Source organism: Balaenoptera musculus, chromosome 6 (genome assembly GCF_009873245.2).
Source record: "Balaenoptera musculus isolate JJ_BM4_2016_0621 chromosome 6, mBalMus1.pri.v3, whole genome shotgun sequence".
Lineage (NCBI taxonomy): Eukaryota > Metazoa > Chordata > Mammalia > Artiodactyla > Balaenopteridae > Balaenoptera > Balaenoptera musculus.
The window spans coordinates 84,206,351-84,221,906 of NC_045790.1; the positions used below are offsets into that span (position 1 = coordinate 84,206,351).

Here is a 15,556-nt window from a genome sequence, read left to right on the forward strand (position 1 = left end):
AACAAGGGGAAAAGATTACTACAGTTTCAAATATAACTGACGATGTAAGCAAGGGGTTCAAAAACTGGAAACTAAGAGAATTAGATATGCTGCCCTCCAGGATAGAAGTCTGTGGAAGCCAGTGATTTCCAAGGAGGCTTTAGACCTAAAAAGTAGGTTGCTTGGGCTTTCTGGGTATCTTCTACTTTCCTCAGATTATTTTCTCCTACCTCTTTCTAGTATGTCTTCCTATGATCTATTTATTTCTTGATGAACTTAAATCTGTGGAAACTTTTCCATTGTGAAGTCATGAAATTGCAAAAGAACTTGGAAAAATAACCAATCCCATTGGAGATAAACCTGCCTCCAACCCGGAGATCTCCTCCCGAATTTGTGGGTCATCCATTCAGTTTCTTTAACACCTAGAGTGGTATCTATCTGTGCAGATAGATGTCAGGGGCGGTTGTTTTACCACTGTGATGTAGGCACTTTGGGTCTCATATTTTGGCAATCTGAATGAATGTACTGCCTTGCGAAAACCCTGAAATTCTAATGAACAGCCTGATTGTAAGCTGTCTTGGAACTAATTGAAGGAAGATGACTCAGTTCAGATAAGCAAAAGATATATCCCCAAGAAATTCCCTTTTTGCATCTATCCCACCCTTTTCCCAGGCCTATATTCAGGGTAACTGAATAAATCTAGAAGTTGTGGGAGTTCTAATGTGGCAGTGGAGGTGAAGGTGGGGCCCACTTGCTAAGAACAGTCTGCTCTCATAAAACATTTAAAGCAAGGCAATATTTTTGCACATTTTTCTGTAATTGAATATCATTAAGATACTAAATATACAGTGCATCTTGTTTTTTTTTATTCTTTCAAAAACTATCTATTGAATGCCTACTATATACCAGGCATTGGGCATTGTGCAAGGGATAGGCGGATACAATGGTGAGCAAAGAAACAGAGAAAAGAAAGCTAAAAGACAGTCATGAGTGGAAAGGGTAGGAATGGAGAAGGTGGAAAGTTGGTGTGCTCCTTTATTACCAAAGACTGCATATTCTTGGGTCCTTGAATCAGAAAAAAGTAGTTACGCTGGATCCCTCTGACATGTATAGCAAGGAGAGAGAGAGTGTGTGTGTTTGTGTGTGTGCTTGTGTGTGTGTATGTGTGGTGGTGGTGGTGGATTTTGGAGAAGATGAGGGACCATAAGGAGAATACCTCAATTTCTGCCCAATAGAAGTGGGAGGATGGAATCACTGATGTTCCAGAAGCTAAGAAAGGAAAAATGTAAATTATTTTCTTTACGCATGTGGTTTGTACAACATCCTCCAACATAAGACTCCCACTTGGGTCCTAAAGTTGGAAAAATCTAGGGAGTATGGAGATGGTGAACAGAGCAACAAGACTTGACATGGTATCCCAGGAGTCAGCACTAGTAGACCAACTCCTAGAGTGAGACCTTTGTAAGATATTCTTCAGGTTCATTAGCCATGTGCATTATAAATCTGGAATTAATGTCATTTACCTAAATTATAGAGATGTATTTCTCACATAAGTCCCTATATGCAGGCAAGATAGCAAAGAAGAGTTCTTTAAGTGGGGATAATGTGAAGAGCCCCTATGAAGAATTCCCTACCCTAAATCGTTATTTCCCATGTTGAATGAAATCCATTTTGTTCCACTGCTTAGAACCCATCTTTAGTCATCTCTCTATAACCACAAAAGCAGTTATAACATAGTATAGTAAAGATTCTGAAATCAGATTGCCTTGTTCACTGTGGGCTTCACCACTAATTGCTCATGTGACTCTGGGGTATGTTTCTTAAAAGCTAAGAATTATATTTATTGAGCATGCAATCACCTAGCAACTACAGAGCCAAGCACTTTACATGTATTTACATGTGTCATTAATCCTCACAATACCCTATGAGGTATGAGGTAGGTAACATTATTATCATCATTATCAGATGAGGAAATTGAGGCAAGTATGTAACTTTCAGGTCCAAAACTAGTAAATTGAGGAGCTGAAATTCAAACCTAAGTAGTTTTAACTACTATACTACAGTTCCCTCACTTAAACCCTCTAAGCTACTATACCTACCTCAGACCATAGTTGTAAAGATTAAGTAAGATAGTGGTTGCAGACTTGATGGAGTGCAAAAAGTGTTCAACACTATTACTATTTCAGATAAACCGATTCTTTAAAAAAAAAAACTGGAGCAGTACCCAGCAAATCCAATTCTACTTTACTGAGCCTCTATTATGTATTAAGCTCTGTATTAGATGCTAAAGTGATATATTGATGTATAAGACTTGATTTCTACCCTCAAGAAACTCACAGAATTTACAGCTTACTCACATGTTCCCCACATAAAATCCTTCAGGAGCTCTAAGTTGCTTTCAGAAAGCTCATATCCCTACCTTGGCACAAAAGACCCATCAGGATTCTACCCCTTCTAGCCTCTCTGGCCTCATCTCCTGCCACTTTCCCCATCCACACTTCAGCCTAACTGAGCTACTTATCATTCTTCAGAAGTGCAAGACATTTCTTATCTCCATGACCTACAACATGCTGTCCAACTCAAATCTGTCTGGAATCCCCATCCCCTGCTAGATTAGATGCTCCCTCTCTGTGCTCCCACAGAATCCTGCACACACTCGCTGCACTTATTACATTGTACTGCAACTGTCCTGCTCATCTGTCTCCTCCACTATACTGTAAGCTTCTTGAGGACAGACTGCCGTAGTGGTCTCCTATCCTAGCTCCCAAAACAACATATGCGTGGTAGACATTCAATGAATGTGTATAGAATGAACACATTAGTGAACTGTAATTAGTGCTCTAATGGAGGTATAACAATTTAATGGTAGAATGAGTAAAGAGTGAAACAGATTGGGAGGGTCTGCATGACTTCTTTAAAGAGGTGGCATCTGAATTGGCTCTTCATGGGAAGGTAATGCTTGGATCAGTGGATACATGCAGAGGACCTCCCAATAAGAAAAGGTTTGAGGAAAGGCCCTAGAAGGAACCTTTGGAGCATAATAAGTAAACCTCTATGACTAGAACATAGGAAACAAACAGAGAGGATAAGGTCACTGTGGCAATAAAACTGGGAATTGCAGAGAACCCAGATCATCAAATCTAGAAATTTTCAAGAAATTTTCAATTAAAAAAACTTACTGCTGTACTATAAAACTCTCAGAAGAAAACATAGGCAGAACACACTATAACATAAAACACAGCAAGATCCTTTTTGACCCACCTCCTAGAGAAATGGAAATAAAAACAAAAATAAACAAATGGGACCTAATGAAACTTTAAAGCTTTTGCACAGCAAAGGAAACCATAAACAAGACAAAAAGACAACCCTCAGAATGGGAGAAAATATTTGCAAATGAAGCAACTGACAAAGAATTAATCTCCAAAATATACAAACAGCTCATGCAGCTCAATATCAAAAAAAACAAACAACCCAATCCAAAAATGGGTGGAAGACCTAAATAGACGCTTCTCCAAAGAAGATATACAGATTGCCAACAAACAGATGAAAGGATGCTCAACATCACTAATCATTAGAAAAATGCAAATCAAGACCACAATGAGGTATCACCTCACACTGGTCAGAATGGCCATCATCAAAAAATCTACAAACAATAAATGCTGGAGAGGGTGTGGAGAAAAGAACCCTCTTGCACTGTTGGTGGGAATGTAAATTAATACAGCCACTATGGAGAACAGTATGGAGGTCCCTTAAAAAACTAAAAATAGAACTACCGCATGACCCAGCAATCCCACTACTGGGCATATACCCTGAGAAAACCATAATTCAAAAAGAGACATGTACTACAATGATCATCACAGCACTATTTACAATAGCCAGGACACGGAAGCAACCTAAGTGTCCACTGACAGATGAGTGGATAAAGAAGATGTGGTACATATATACAATGGAATATTACTCAGCCATAAAAAGAAACAAAATTGAGTTATTTGTAGTGAGGTGGATGGACTTAGAGTCTGTCATACAGAGTGAAGTAAGTCAAAAAGAGAAAAACAAATACCATATGCTAACACATATATGGAATCTTAAAAAAAAAAAGGTTCTGATGAACCTAGGGGCAGGACAGGAATAAAGACGCAGATGTAGAGAATGGACTTGAGGACACAGGGAGTGGGAAGGGTAAGCTGGGACGAAGTGAGAGAGTAGCATGGACATATATACACTACCAAATGTAAAATAGCTAGTGGGAAGCAGCCACATAGCACAGGGAGATCAGCTCGATGCTCTGTGACCACCTAGAGAGGTGGGATAGGGAGGGTGAGAGGGAGGGGATACAGGGATATATGTATACATATAGCTGATTCACCTTGTTATACAGCAGAAGCTAACACAACATTGTAAAGCAGTTATACTCCAATAAAGATGTTAAAAAAAAAAATCTTACTGCTGCAAGTAATGTTATCCACTCCTAGTTCTTCTATTTGCATTTCTTCTCATTCACTCATAACCAACCCGTGATGACCACATCAAAAATACAGGGATGTGTACAAGGAGGGATTGTAGCAAAAGGATAGAAATGGGGAAAGGAAAATAGTATGAAGAGTAGGAGGAAACAGCACTAAAATTAAAATACAAAACTGATAGGAGTGTCTCACCTGTATCAGATCAGGGACTATGTCATCAGAAGTTTGATTACTCTTACATTTATTTAACTTGATGTCATTTTTTTACTACATAAATTTCTATAACAGGCCCACACTAACTTATGATGCAGAGACAGTGATCCCTGAAGGCAACCAGTATCATTTTAGAAAGGAAACCTTTGACCCATGTACTCTGCACTCCACCCAATAAGCCACTGACATTACTAAAGAGTCAGTGGATCTGATACAGTATTAAATACAGGCTGCATCATGCAACAAAATTCACAACCACTGTACTCATTGTATTCCCTGCTTTAAGCACCAACTCAATATTTAATGCACACCTGTTAACGGGAAAGACACTGCTGTTGGCACTGACAGGGATACCTGGATTAATCTGGTATGATCCAGACCCTTAAAGAATGCACAGAATAGGTGAGCCAAATGTGTACATGATAATGCAATTCAGAGTGTCATAAATTTATGAAAAATGTAGCACGAAAGCAAAAAAGAAGCATTCATTAATCTTAACAGGAAAAATGGAGGAAGATTTCATGGCAGGGTTAACTGGGACTCCTATGAAAAGTTTTCATTGTATTTCTTTTTTTATTTTCATAATTTTTTAAAATTACAAAGGTGATATATGTTCATTATTAAAAAATCAAAAAATACAGATAAGCAAAAACCACAAATAAACCACTGTATTTTAATATATACCATTTAAAATTTTTATTTATTTATAAAAATAACAACATATTTTACATTCTTTTCAGTAAGCAGCTTTCTTCAGGCAATAATATATTACAACCATCTTTCCATGTTATTTACTATACTTCTGCAACTGACTTTTATATTTAAAAGGTGCATATCACAAAAAGAGTATGCAGTAAAAGCATGTCTCCCTCCCACCCCACCCACATTATCTTATAGTTTTAAACAGAAGCAACCACTGTTACCAGCTTCTTGTGATGGTTCCACAAGTAGTCTATGAATATATGAGCATATGTGTATATATTTCTCTTTTTAAATAAATGGCAGCAATGCACTCAGCTTTGTACCTTGCTTTTCTCCCCCTAGGCAGTACACTTATCATTGCCTTGTTCCTCCTAATGGCTGCAAAGTGTTCCATTATACAGATATATAATAACTTATTCATCTAGTACCCTTTGATGGACATTCAGAATATTTCCAACCTCTTGCTATTACAGTATTGCTAGACATAGCCTTAAAATGTAAACATGCACACATTTGTGAATAATATATCTGCAGAAAAATTGCTAGAAGTGGAGTTTTAAGGTCAAAGGATATGTATATTTTTAATTTCATAGATATTACCATAGTGTCCTCCATTCAGATGGTCCTAATTTCTACTCCTGCCAGCTACAAATGAGAATGCCTACCTATTCCCTACCTGTGGCTGCCCAGCGAGATACTATTTTCCATTCCCCTCCCTGACCACACACAGACAGGTGAGGTCACTTGTCTGGTAAATGGAATAAGGAATGTGAACAGAAATGTGTGTCATATCCAGGCCACAGAAACTGAGAAGAGAATATGCATTTTCCACCCTTTCTTTGCTTTTCTACCAGCTGGAAACAGAAGATTTCAAGGCCTTAGGGAAAGAGAGAGCCACATGATACAAGGAACCCAAGTTCCTGAATCACCATATAGAGAAAAACTGTCTATCAACCAGAAACATCCACATTGGACTATTACATGAGGGAGAAATAAATTTCTGTTGTATTAAGCTGCTAAAATGTTGGTGTTTATTATAATATCTTGCTTTATGCTAACTAATATACCAAGACACCCCTTTTTATATAAAACACCAGATCCACAGTCCAGAGGAATACACTTGGGAAATGCTGCTTAAGTATTTCAATGTTAAGTATGAAAATGGCTATTAAGAAAGTATCCTTCATTTCCTGGATTACCAAGCGCTGTGTTTTGTTTCTTTTTTTTTAAATCAAGAATGGGTATTGATTATCAAATACCTTTACAATGTCTGTGGAAATGACCCTAAGATTTTTTCCTTTTACCTATTAAAGTGAGATATTGCATTAATATTTCCTAATATTGAAATAGCCTCACACTTCTAAAATAAATTGGGTTTACTTGGTTATGGTATTTTTATATGATACTGAATGCAAAAAATAACCAGAACAAAATAATATACTGGGAAATTCTTTAAACATGATTTATAAATTTTAAATTTCAATTAAGGAAGTAAAAGTAGAAGAGACCTTTCTGAAGAACAAATTTGCTATCTGGAAAAGCAAGTGAATGAGTTAACACACTATCCAGGGCAAAAATAAAAAGAAATGGAATTCCTGAATGAAAAAAAAAAAAAAAAAGGAAACAGAAGGCAGGCCTAGAAGGCCTAAGCGGAAATAAAAGAAGTTCCAGAGGGAGAGCAAAGACCATACTGGAGAAAGCAATAATCAAAACACAGTACAACAGAATTAAAAAAAAAAAAAAAAAAAAAAACACACACACACAATACAAGAAAACTACCCTCAGGAGGAGACTAGAGTTGTCAGAACAAAAGCAATCATTGAGTGCCAGGCAGGATAATTGAAAAAAGGCGTACATTTAGATATATCCTCATGAAATTTCTGAAGTTTAAGAATAAAGAAAAAATATAAGCTTTCAGAAAGAAAGAACAGGTTACTTACAAATGAATGAGCTCGAGGCTGGCAATGGGCACGGATAAGAACGTAGGCTCTGAAGTAAGACTACCTGGGTTCAAATCTTGGTGTGAACTTGGTCAAGTACTTAACTTCTTTGCGCTTCTGTAAAACAGGGATGATGATAGTACTTAGCTTCTAAGGTTGGTTGGAAGCAGTATTTGAGATAACACATAGAAGGTCTGGCACATCATTTGAGTCACCCAATTCCTATCTGTTAACACTGAAAGCTATATCAGAGAGTCAAAACTCTGCACACTTTTGAGAGGACAAAAGCCTGCCCCCTCCCCAGAGCTTAATGTGTGGCACTAATGACCTGAAGAGGTGGCTGGACTAGCTCACCAGAATGCCTCTAGTGGTACCTGAGTTCCATGCTAGTGAGAAGTGAAATGATGGGCGGAAGGAATCTCACTGATGATTGTTTAATGTGAACAAGGCAATGACAACACGTTTTTGGCCTAGAGCGAAGATTATCAGAGAAGAAAAAGTTGTAGGCTCTGTCAAAAGTAAATGGACTCACAGTGGAATCTCTTGAAGTCAGTGAGGACTCTCTTACAGTCTTACTGTTATTCAGGACTCTCCAAAAAGTGAAACAGTATGGGACTTGTGGTTGCCTGATTTGGGTGTCATAAAAAGTTATTTCATTCATTCAGCAAATTCTTTGAGCACACCTATGTGTCAGGAACTACACTGGGGATCTAACTGTAAACAAGACACACCAAGCCCCTTCCCTTAAAGAGTTTACATACATGGGGACTTCCCTGGTGGCACAGTAGTTAAGAATCCACCTGCCAACGCAGGGGACACGGGTTCAATCCCTGGTCTGGGAAGATCCCACATGCCGCGGGGCATCTAAGCCCGTGTGCCACAACTACTATGTCTGAGCTCTAGAGCCTGCGAGCCACAACTACTGAGCCCATGCGCCACAACTACTGAAGCCCACACACCTAGAGCCTTTGCTCCACAACAAAAGAAACCACCACAATGAGAAGCCTGCGCACCACAACGAAGAGCAGACCCCGCTCGTTGCAACTAGAGAAAGCCCACACGGAGCAACAAAGACCCAACAGGCCAAAAAAAATTTTTTTAATTAAAAAAAAAGAAGAAATAGAAAATATGAACAGACCAATCACAAATAATGAAATTGAAACTGTGATTAAAACTCTTCCAACAAACAAAAGTCCAGGACCAGATGGCTTCACAGGTGAATTCCATCAAACATTTAGAGAAGAGCTAACACCCATCTTTCTCAAACTCGTCCAAAAAATTGCAGATGAAGGAATAGTCCCAAACTCATTCTATGAGGCCACCATCACCCTGATACCAAAACCACAGATACTACAAAAAAAGAAAATTACAGACCAATATCACTGATAAATATAGATGCAAAAATCCTCAACAAAATACTAGCAAACAGAATCCAACAACACAGTAAAAGGATCATACACCACGATCTAGTGGGATTTATCCCAGGGATGCAAGGATTCTTCAATATACGCAAATCAATCAATGTGCTACACCATATTAACAAATTGAAGAATAAAAACCATATGATCATCTCAATAGATGCAGAAAAAGCTTTTGACAAAATTCAACACCCATTTATGATAAAAACTCTCCAGAAAGTGGGCATAGAGGGAACCTACCTCAACATAATAAAGGCCATATATGACAAATCCACAGCAAACATCATTCTCAATGGTGAAAAACTGAAAGTATTTCCTCAAATAACAGGAAAAAGACAAGGATGTCCACTCTCACTACTATTATTCAACATAGTTTTGGAAGTCCTAGCCATGGCAATCAGAGAAGAAAAAGAAATAAAAGGAATACAAATTGGAAAAGAAGTAAAACTGTCACCGTTTGCAGATGACATGATACCATGCATAGAGAATCCTAAAGATGCCACCAGAAAACTACTAGAGCTAATCAATGAATGTGGTAAAGTTGCAGGATACAAAATTAATGCACAGAAATCTCTTGCATTCCTATACACTAACAACGAAAGATCAGAAAGAGAAATTAAGGAAACAATCCCACTCACCATTGCAACAAAAAGAATAAAATACCTAGGAATAAACCTACCTAAGGAGGTAAAAGACCTGTACTCAGAAAATTATAAGACACTGATGAAAGAAATCAAAGATGACACAAACAGATGGAGGGATATACCATGTTCTTGGATTAGAAGAATCAATATTGTGAAAATGACTATACTACCAAAGTAATCTACAGATTCAATGCAATCCCTATCAAATTACCAGTGGCATTTTTTACAGAACTAGAACAAAAAATCTTAAAATTTGTATGGAGACACAAAGGACCCCGAATAGCCAAAGCAGTCTTGAGAGAAAAAAAAAGGAGCTGGAGGAATCAGACTCCCTGACTTCAGACTATACTACAAAGCTACAGTAATCAAGACAATATGGTACTGGCACAAAAACAGAAATACAGATCAATGGAACAGGATAGAAAGCCCAGAGATAAACCCATGCACCTATGGTCAACTAATCTATGACAAAGGAGGCAAGGATATACAATGGAGAAAAGACAGTCTCTGCAATAAGTAGTGCTGGGAAAACTGGACAGTTACATGTAAAAGAAAGAAATTAGAACACTCCCTAACACCATACACAAAAATAAACTCAAAATGGAGTAAAGACCTAAACGTAAGACTGGACACTACACAGGAAAACATAGGGAGAACTCTCTTTGACATAAATCACAGCAAGATCTTTTTTGACCCACCTCCTAGAGTAATGGAAATAAAACCAAAAATAAACAAATGGGACCTAATGAAACTTCAAAGCTTTTGCACAGCAAAGGAAGCTATGAACAAAACGAAAAGACAACCCTCAGAATGGGAGAAAATATTTGCAAACAAATCATCAGACAAAGGATTAATCTCCAAAATATATAAACAGCTCATGCAGCTCAATGCTAAAAAAACAAACAACCCAATCCAAAAATGGGCAGAAGACCTAAATAGACATTTCTCCAAAGAAGACATACAGATGGCCAAGAAGCACATGAAAAGCTGCTCAACATCACTAATCATTAGAGAAATGCAAATCAAAAGTACAATGAGGTATCACCTCACACCAGTTAGAATGGGCATCATCAGAAAATCTACAAACAACAAATGTTGGAGAGGGTGTGGAGAAAAGGGAACCCTCTTGCACTGTTGGTGGGAATGTAAATCGATACAGCCACTGTGGAGAACAGTATGGAGCTTCCTTAAAAAACTAAAAATAGAATTACCATATGACCCAGCAATCCCACTACTGGGCATATACCCAGAGAAAACCGTAATTCAAAAAGACACATGCACCCCAATGTTCATTGCAGCACTATTTACAATAGCCAGGTCAGGGAAGCAACCTAAATGCCCATAGACAGAGGAATGGATGAAGAAGATGTGGTACCTATATACGATGGAATATTACCCAGCCATTAAAAGGAATGAAATTGTGTCATTTGCAGAGACGTGGATGGACCTAGAGACTGTCATACAGAGTGAAGTAAGTCAGAAAGAGAAAAGCATATATCGTATATTAACGCATATATGTGGTATCTAGAAAAATGGTACAGATGAACCAGTTTGCAGGGCAGAAATAGAGACACAGATGTAGAGAACAAACGTATGGCCACCAAGGGGGGAAAGTGGCAGTGGGGGGATGAATTAGGAGATTGGGATTCACGTATATACACTAATATGTATAAAATAGATAACTAATAAGAACCTGCTGTATAAAATTTTTTTTTTGATTTAAGAAAAAGATATGAAAAAAAAACCCCACAATATTGTGGAGAAGGCAGCAGTGGCAGCAGCGACGGCAGCTCTGGAGATGCAGTCCCGGTCCTGGCTTCAACCCCAGCCCCATCATGGTGGCACTCGCTGAGCTCCTGGCCGCCCTCCTGGCCACAGCCTCAGGCTACTTTGTCAGCATCGACGCACATGCCGAGGAGTGCTTCTTCGAGCGGGTCACCTTGGGCACCAAGATGGGCCTCATCTTCGAGGTGGCTGAGGGCAGCTTCCTGGACATCGACGTATAGATTACAGGGCCTAATAATAAACGAATTTATAAAGGAGACTGGGAGTCCAGTGGGAAATACACATTTGCTGCTCACATGGATGGAACATATAAGTTTTGTTTTAGCAGCAGAATGTCCAACGTGACTCCAAAGATAGTGATGTTCACCGTTGATATTGGGGAGGCCCCAAAAGGACAAGACATGGAAACAGAAGCTCACCAGAACAAGCTACAAGAAATGATTAGTGAGCTCACAGTGGCAATGACAGCTGTAAAGCATGAACAGGAATACATGGAAGCTCGGGAGCGAATACACAGAGCAGTCAATGACAGCACAAACAGCAGAGTGGTCCTTTGGTCCTTCTTTGAAGCTCTTGTTCTAGTTGCCATGACATTGGGACGGATCTACTATCTGAAGAGATTTTTTGTAGTCCGGAAGGTTGTTTAAAAAGCCTTTTCCTGATGGTCCCAAACTCATAATTCACTGTTTACCAAACATCTTGGGCATAATAATGTCATTACTTTCTAGGTTTTTATTTTCTGAACTGTACATTCACAGCTTATGTTTCTTTGTAATTAATAGATATTGGGGGGAAAACACTTCTTCAGGAAAATTATAGTGAAAATTTGACATTTGATTGGCATAATTTCGTATTTGAATTCTTCCTCCATTATACAGGTCCTTCCAGAACTCAGACGCTGTAAGTTGAATATAGGTGTATAGTCCTTATTATATCTTCTTTCCTTTTGCTTTCATAATAAAATGCAGTTTGTTCAGGATAGTACTTTACTGATAGCACTTTACTAAAATGACTGCATTCTTGGGATCCCTAATCCTGCAGTTCAAGTCATTAAAGATTCATTTTGTTGAGTCCTTATGAGAAACAACAATCTGAATCTTGACATTTTCTGTCCAGCCAAAAATGGCAGAGCCCTGTGACTTAGAAGATGCTACCAGGTGGTATTTTCATACTTTGTCTACCTTGCTTTTGCTTTAAAGATAAGTCTTAAACCAACAACCTTTCCCCCCCGCTAAAGTTTTACTCTGAACCTTAGAACTCAGTCACCTCCAGTTAAAATTGTTGACACAAGCAGCTAATAACCATTTTTTGGTTTCTGCCTAACCATGTAAGAAGTCTCTGTTAAAGCCAATTCTCTAGGTGTTTCAGCGAACGGTAGCTCTTTTTCTTTCTGTGCTGGCACATCCACTTCTCTACTCTTGGCACGTAGGAGGTATGCATTCAGTACTAGGAAAAATCTGGATTTCTGATGCCAAAGGGTTAAAGCCTCCTGGATTTCTTTGCAGTGATATACAGCCACCGTTTCATTTTTGATCAGTGGCATTTTGGTCACTGTTTAATTACGGTACTGAACATCACTGTCAGTATCAGGGTTTTTGTTTTTGTTTTTCTTGGGTTTTTCTTTTCTTTTGAATTTTGTTTTGTATAAAACGAAATGACTTTCTCTGCTGATGGGTTTAAAATTAAAGAGGCATCTAGTTTTGGTGTGGGGATGATCCAGAATTATGTTGTGACTGATGTATATTAGTTACTTGTGCTTTTTTTTTTTTTTGGATCTTTGCAAGGGGAAAACTACAAGTAATGAGCTTTATATAATTAATTTAAATTTGTTACAGGTTTTCATGTTCAGGATAAACAATTTTTCAACCTGGGGTGAAAATACTTGCAACAGTTTCAGGTGACTGTGTTTTACCTTAGGACAACTGTTGCATTCCAATTTGTGTGCGCATGTGTGTGAAAACATTTCAAAATTGAGTTAAAATATGTAAATTTAAAATTGGTTGTGTATCTAATCTGCCCCAGGTTCAGTAAATAAACAATTCTTAAAAAAAAAAAAAAGAGTTTACATATGGATCTTGACTTATATGACCCAAATGAGAATGCCCACGTAATGTAAGAAGCCTATCCTACTGATTTAAGCCATGACCAAAACATACACACACACCTTTTAGTCCAATTACACAAGAAACAAAAAAACCCAACTTTTAATATTGTTAATCATGAATAGTCAGATGTTACTTTAACTTAATTTAGTCCCTTTTTTTATAGTTCTGCAAATGCAAAGCTAGCATAACGATTTGGTGGAACTCTTGTGTTAATTAGTTCAATTCTAGTTACTAAGCACTTAGCACCAACCAGAAGTATTTTAAATGTTCCTCTTTGTATACTAGCTAAAAATTCCCCAGCCCATTTGCCCACCTTCAGACAGAAGATTATTTCTTCAATCCAAAAGGAAGATATTAAATTAAATGGCATACAATGAATATAGTGGGTTGAACTGGTGGTCCCTGAAAAGATAGATACATGTCCTAATGCCTGGAAACTGTGAATGTTACCTTATTTGAATAAAGAGTCTTTGCAGGTGTAATTAAAGATCTTGAGATGAGGAAATCATCCTGGCTTACTAGGTGGGTCCTAAATCCAATAACAAGTGGAGTATTAAAGTCAGTCCTTATAAGAATCAATCCTTATAAGAGTCCTTACAAGAGAAAGGCAAAGAGAGATTTGAGACAGACATAAGAGGAAAAGACACAGAATAGAGAAGGAGGAGGCTATGTGACCACAAAGGCAGAGACTGGAGTGAGGTGACCATAAGCCAAGGAGTGCCAACAGCCATCAGAAGGTGAAAGAGGCAAAGAATGAATTCTCCCCTAGAGCCTCCGGAGAGAGTGAAGCCCTGACAACACCTTGATTTCAGACTTCTGGCCTCCAGAACCATGAGAGAATAAATATCTGTTGTTTATGCCACCCAGTTTGTGGAAATTTGTTACAGCAACCATAGGAAGCTAATACAGTGAACAAAGGCATTTTGGTAAGGAATCATGGGTTGAAGTCCCACTCCTGTCATTCAGTCCCTATTTGCTCTTTAGTAAGTTGGTTAGCCTCTCTGAGCCTCCGTGACCTTATTTGTAAAAATGGGATAATCAAACCTGTGCTGCTATCCTCCAGGGTTCTGATAAGAATCAAATGAGATCATACAGATGAAAACATTCAGAATACTGTAAAATCCTTCACAAATATGAATTATTATTCTTATACTTTATCTGGAATTTAATGAGGTTTGGAGTCCAGGCTCTTTATTCAAGCCCACTTGCTGCAACCCTTTACACAAATCAGCACTTGTCTAATTTTAACAATGCCAACATTATATCAATTTCTAATATTAAATTTTATTTATAGAATTAAACTATCACTAATATACACAGTACCTCTTTAGTGCTAGGATTTAATGAAGAAGGTCTAATTACCACTAACCTTATCATCCATTTCACTTCCCTCCAGATATCTTCTACTACTGTCACACTAATTTAGAAAAGAGACCATCTAATTGGTTTATTGCCCCCATATACATTAACAAATCAGTTCTAACTGATTTGCCTTCAATAATATCTGTGAACTCACTTAACACAATCATAATTCTTTCTCTAGCTGACCTTAATTATTCCTTACTGAATTTTTCTTGGCTAAGAATGAATCATTAATAACCTCTTCCTCCTATTTTCTGGTTTTCCCCAATAGGTGGATCCTGATCTACTGCCAGACCTAGTTTCACCTTTCCTGAAATCAAGTATATTTATGAAGTATAACCATAAACTAAGGATATCGTTCCACAAGTTATGCACAAAAGTTTCATAACTCTATAATCTCACTTTATCCATGTACGAGTTTATATTTTCTAGAGAATTTTTCCATTTTTATTTCACAAGAAACATCATCAAACATATTCCAAACTATTGAGAAGCTAGTTCTACTGCAAGCTTCAAATTTCTTTCCTTCAGGGGACTTTCCTGGTGACGCAGTGGTTGAGAATCCACCTGGCAATGCATGGGACACGGGTTCGAGCCCTGGTCCAGGAAGATCCCACATGCCGCGGAGCAACTAAGCCCGTGCACCACAACTACTAAGCCTGCGCTCTAGAGCCTGCAAGCCACAACTACTGAGCCTGTATGCCACAACTACTGAACCCGTGCGCCACAACTACTGAAACCCGTGTGCTCTAGGGCCCATGCTCCGCCACAAGAGAAGCCACCGCAATGAGAAACCTGTGCACCGTAACAAAGAGTAGCCCCCGCTCGCTGCAACTAGAGAAAACCTGCATGCAGCAACAAAGACCCAACGCAACCAAAAAAAAAAAAAATTTCTTTCCTTCAGTGCAAGAGTTTGACATTAAAAATAAAGAAATAGTACTCTGA

General features: G+C 38.2%; 1 long non-coding RNA gene and 1 pseudogene across 2 annotated transcripts in view; one reads left to right on the plus strand and one right to left on the minus strand.

The window, feature by feature from the left end:
- LOC118897053 overlaps window positions 1-15,556 on the minus strand; it is a 182,788-nt gene that overhangs the window by 154,411 nt on the left and 12,821 nt on the right. For both annotated transcript variants that reach the window (XR_005020334.1, XR_005020333.1), the window contains exon 2: window positions 7,298-7,414. This is a non-coding gene — a long non-coding RNA (uncharacterized LOC118897053). The remainder of the gene's footprint in view (window positions 1-7,297; window positions 7,415-15,556) is intronic.
- Window positions 11,195-11,791, plus strand: LOC118897051 (annotated as a pseudogene).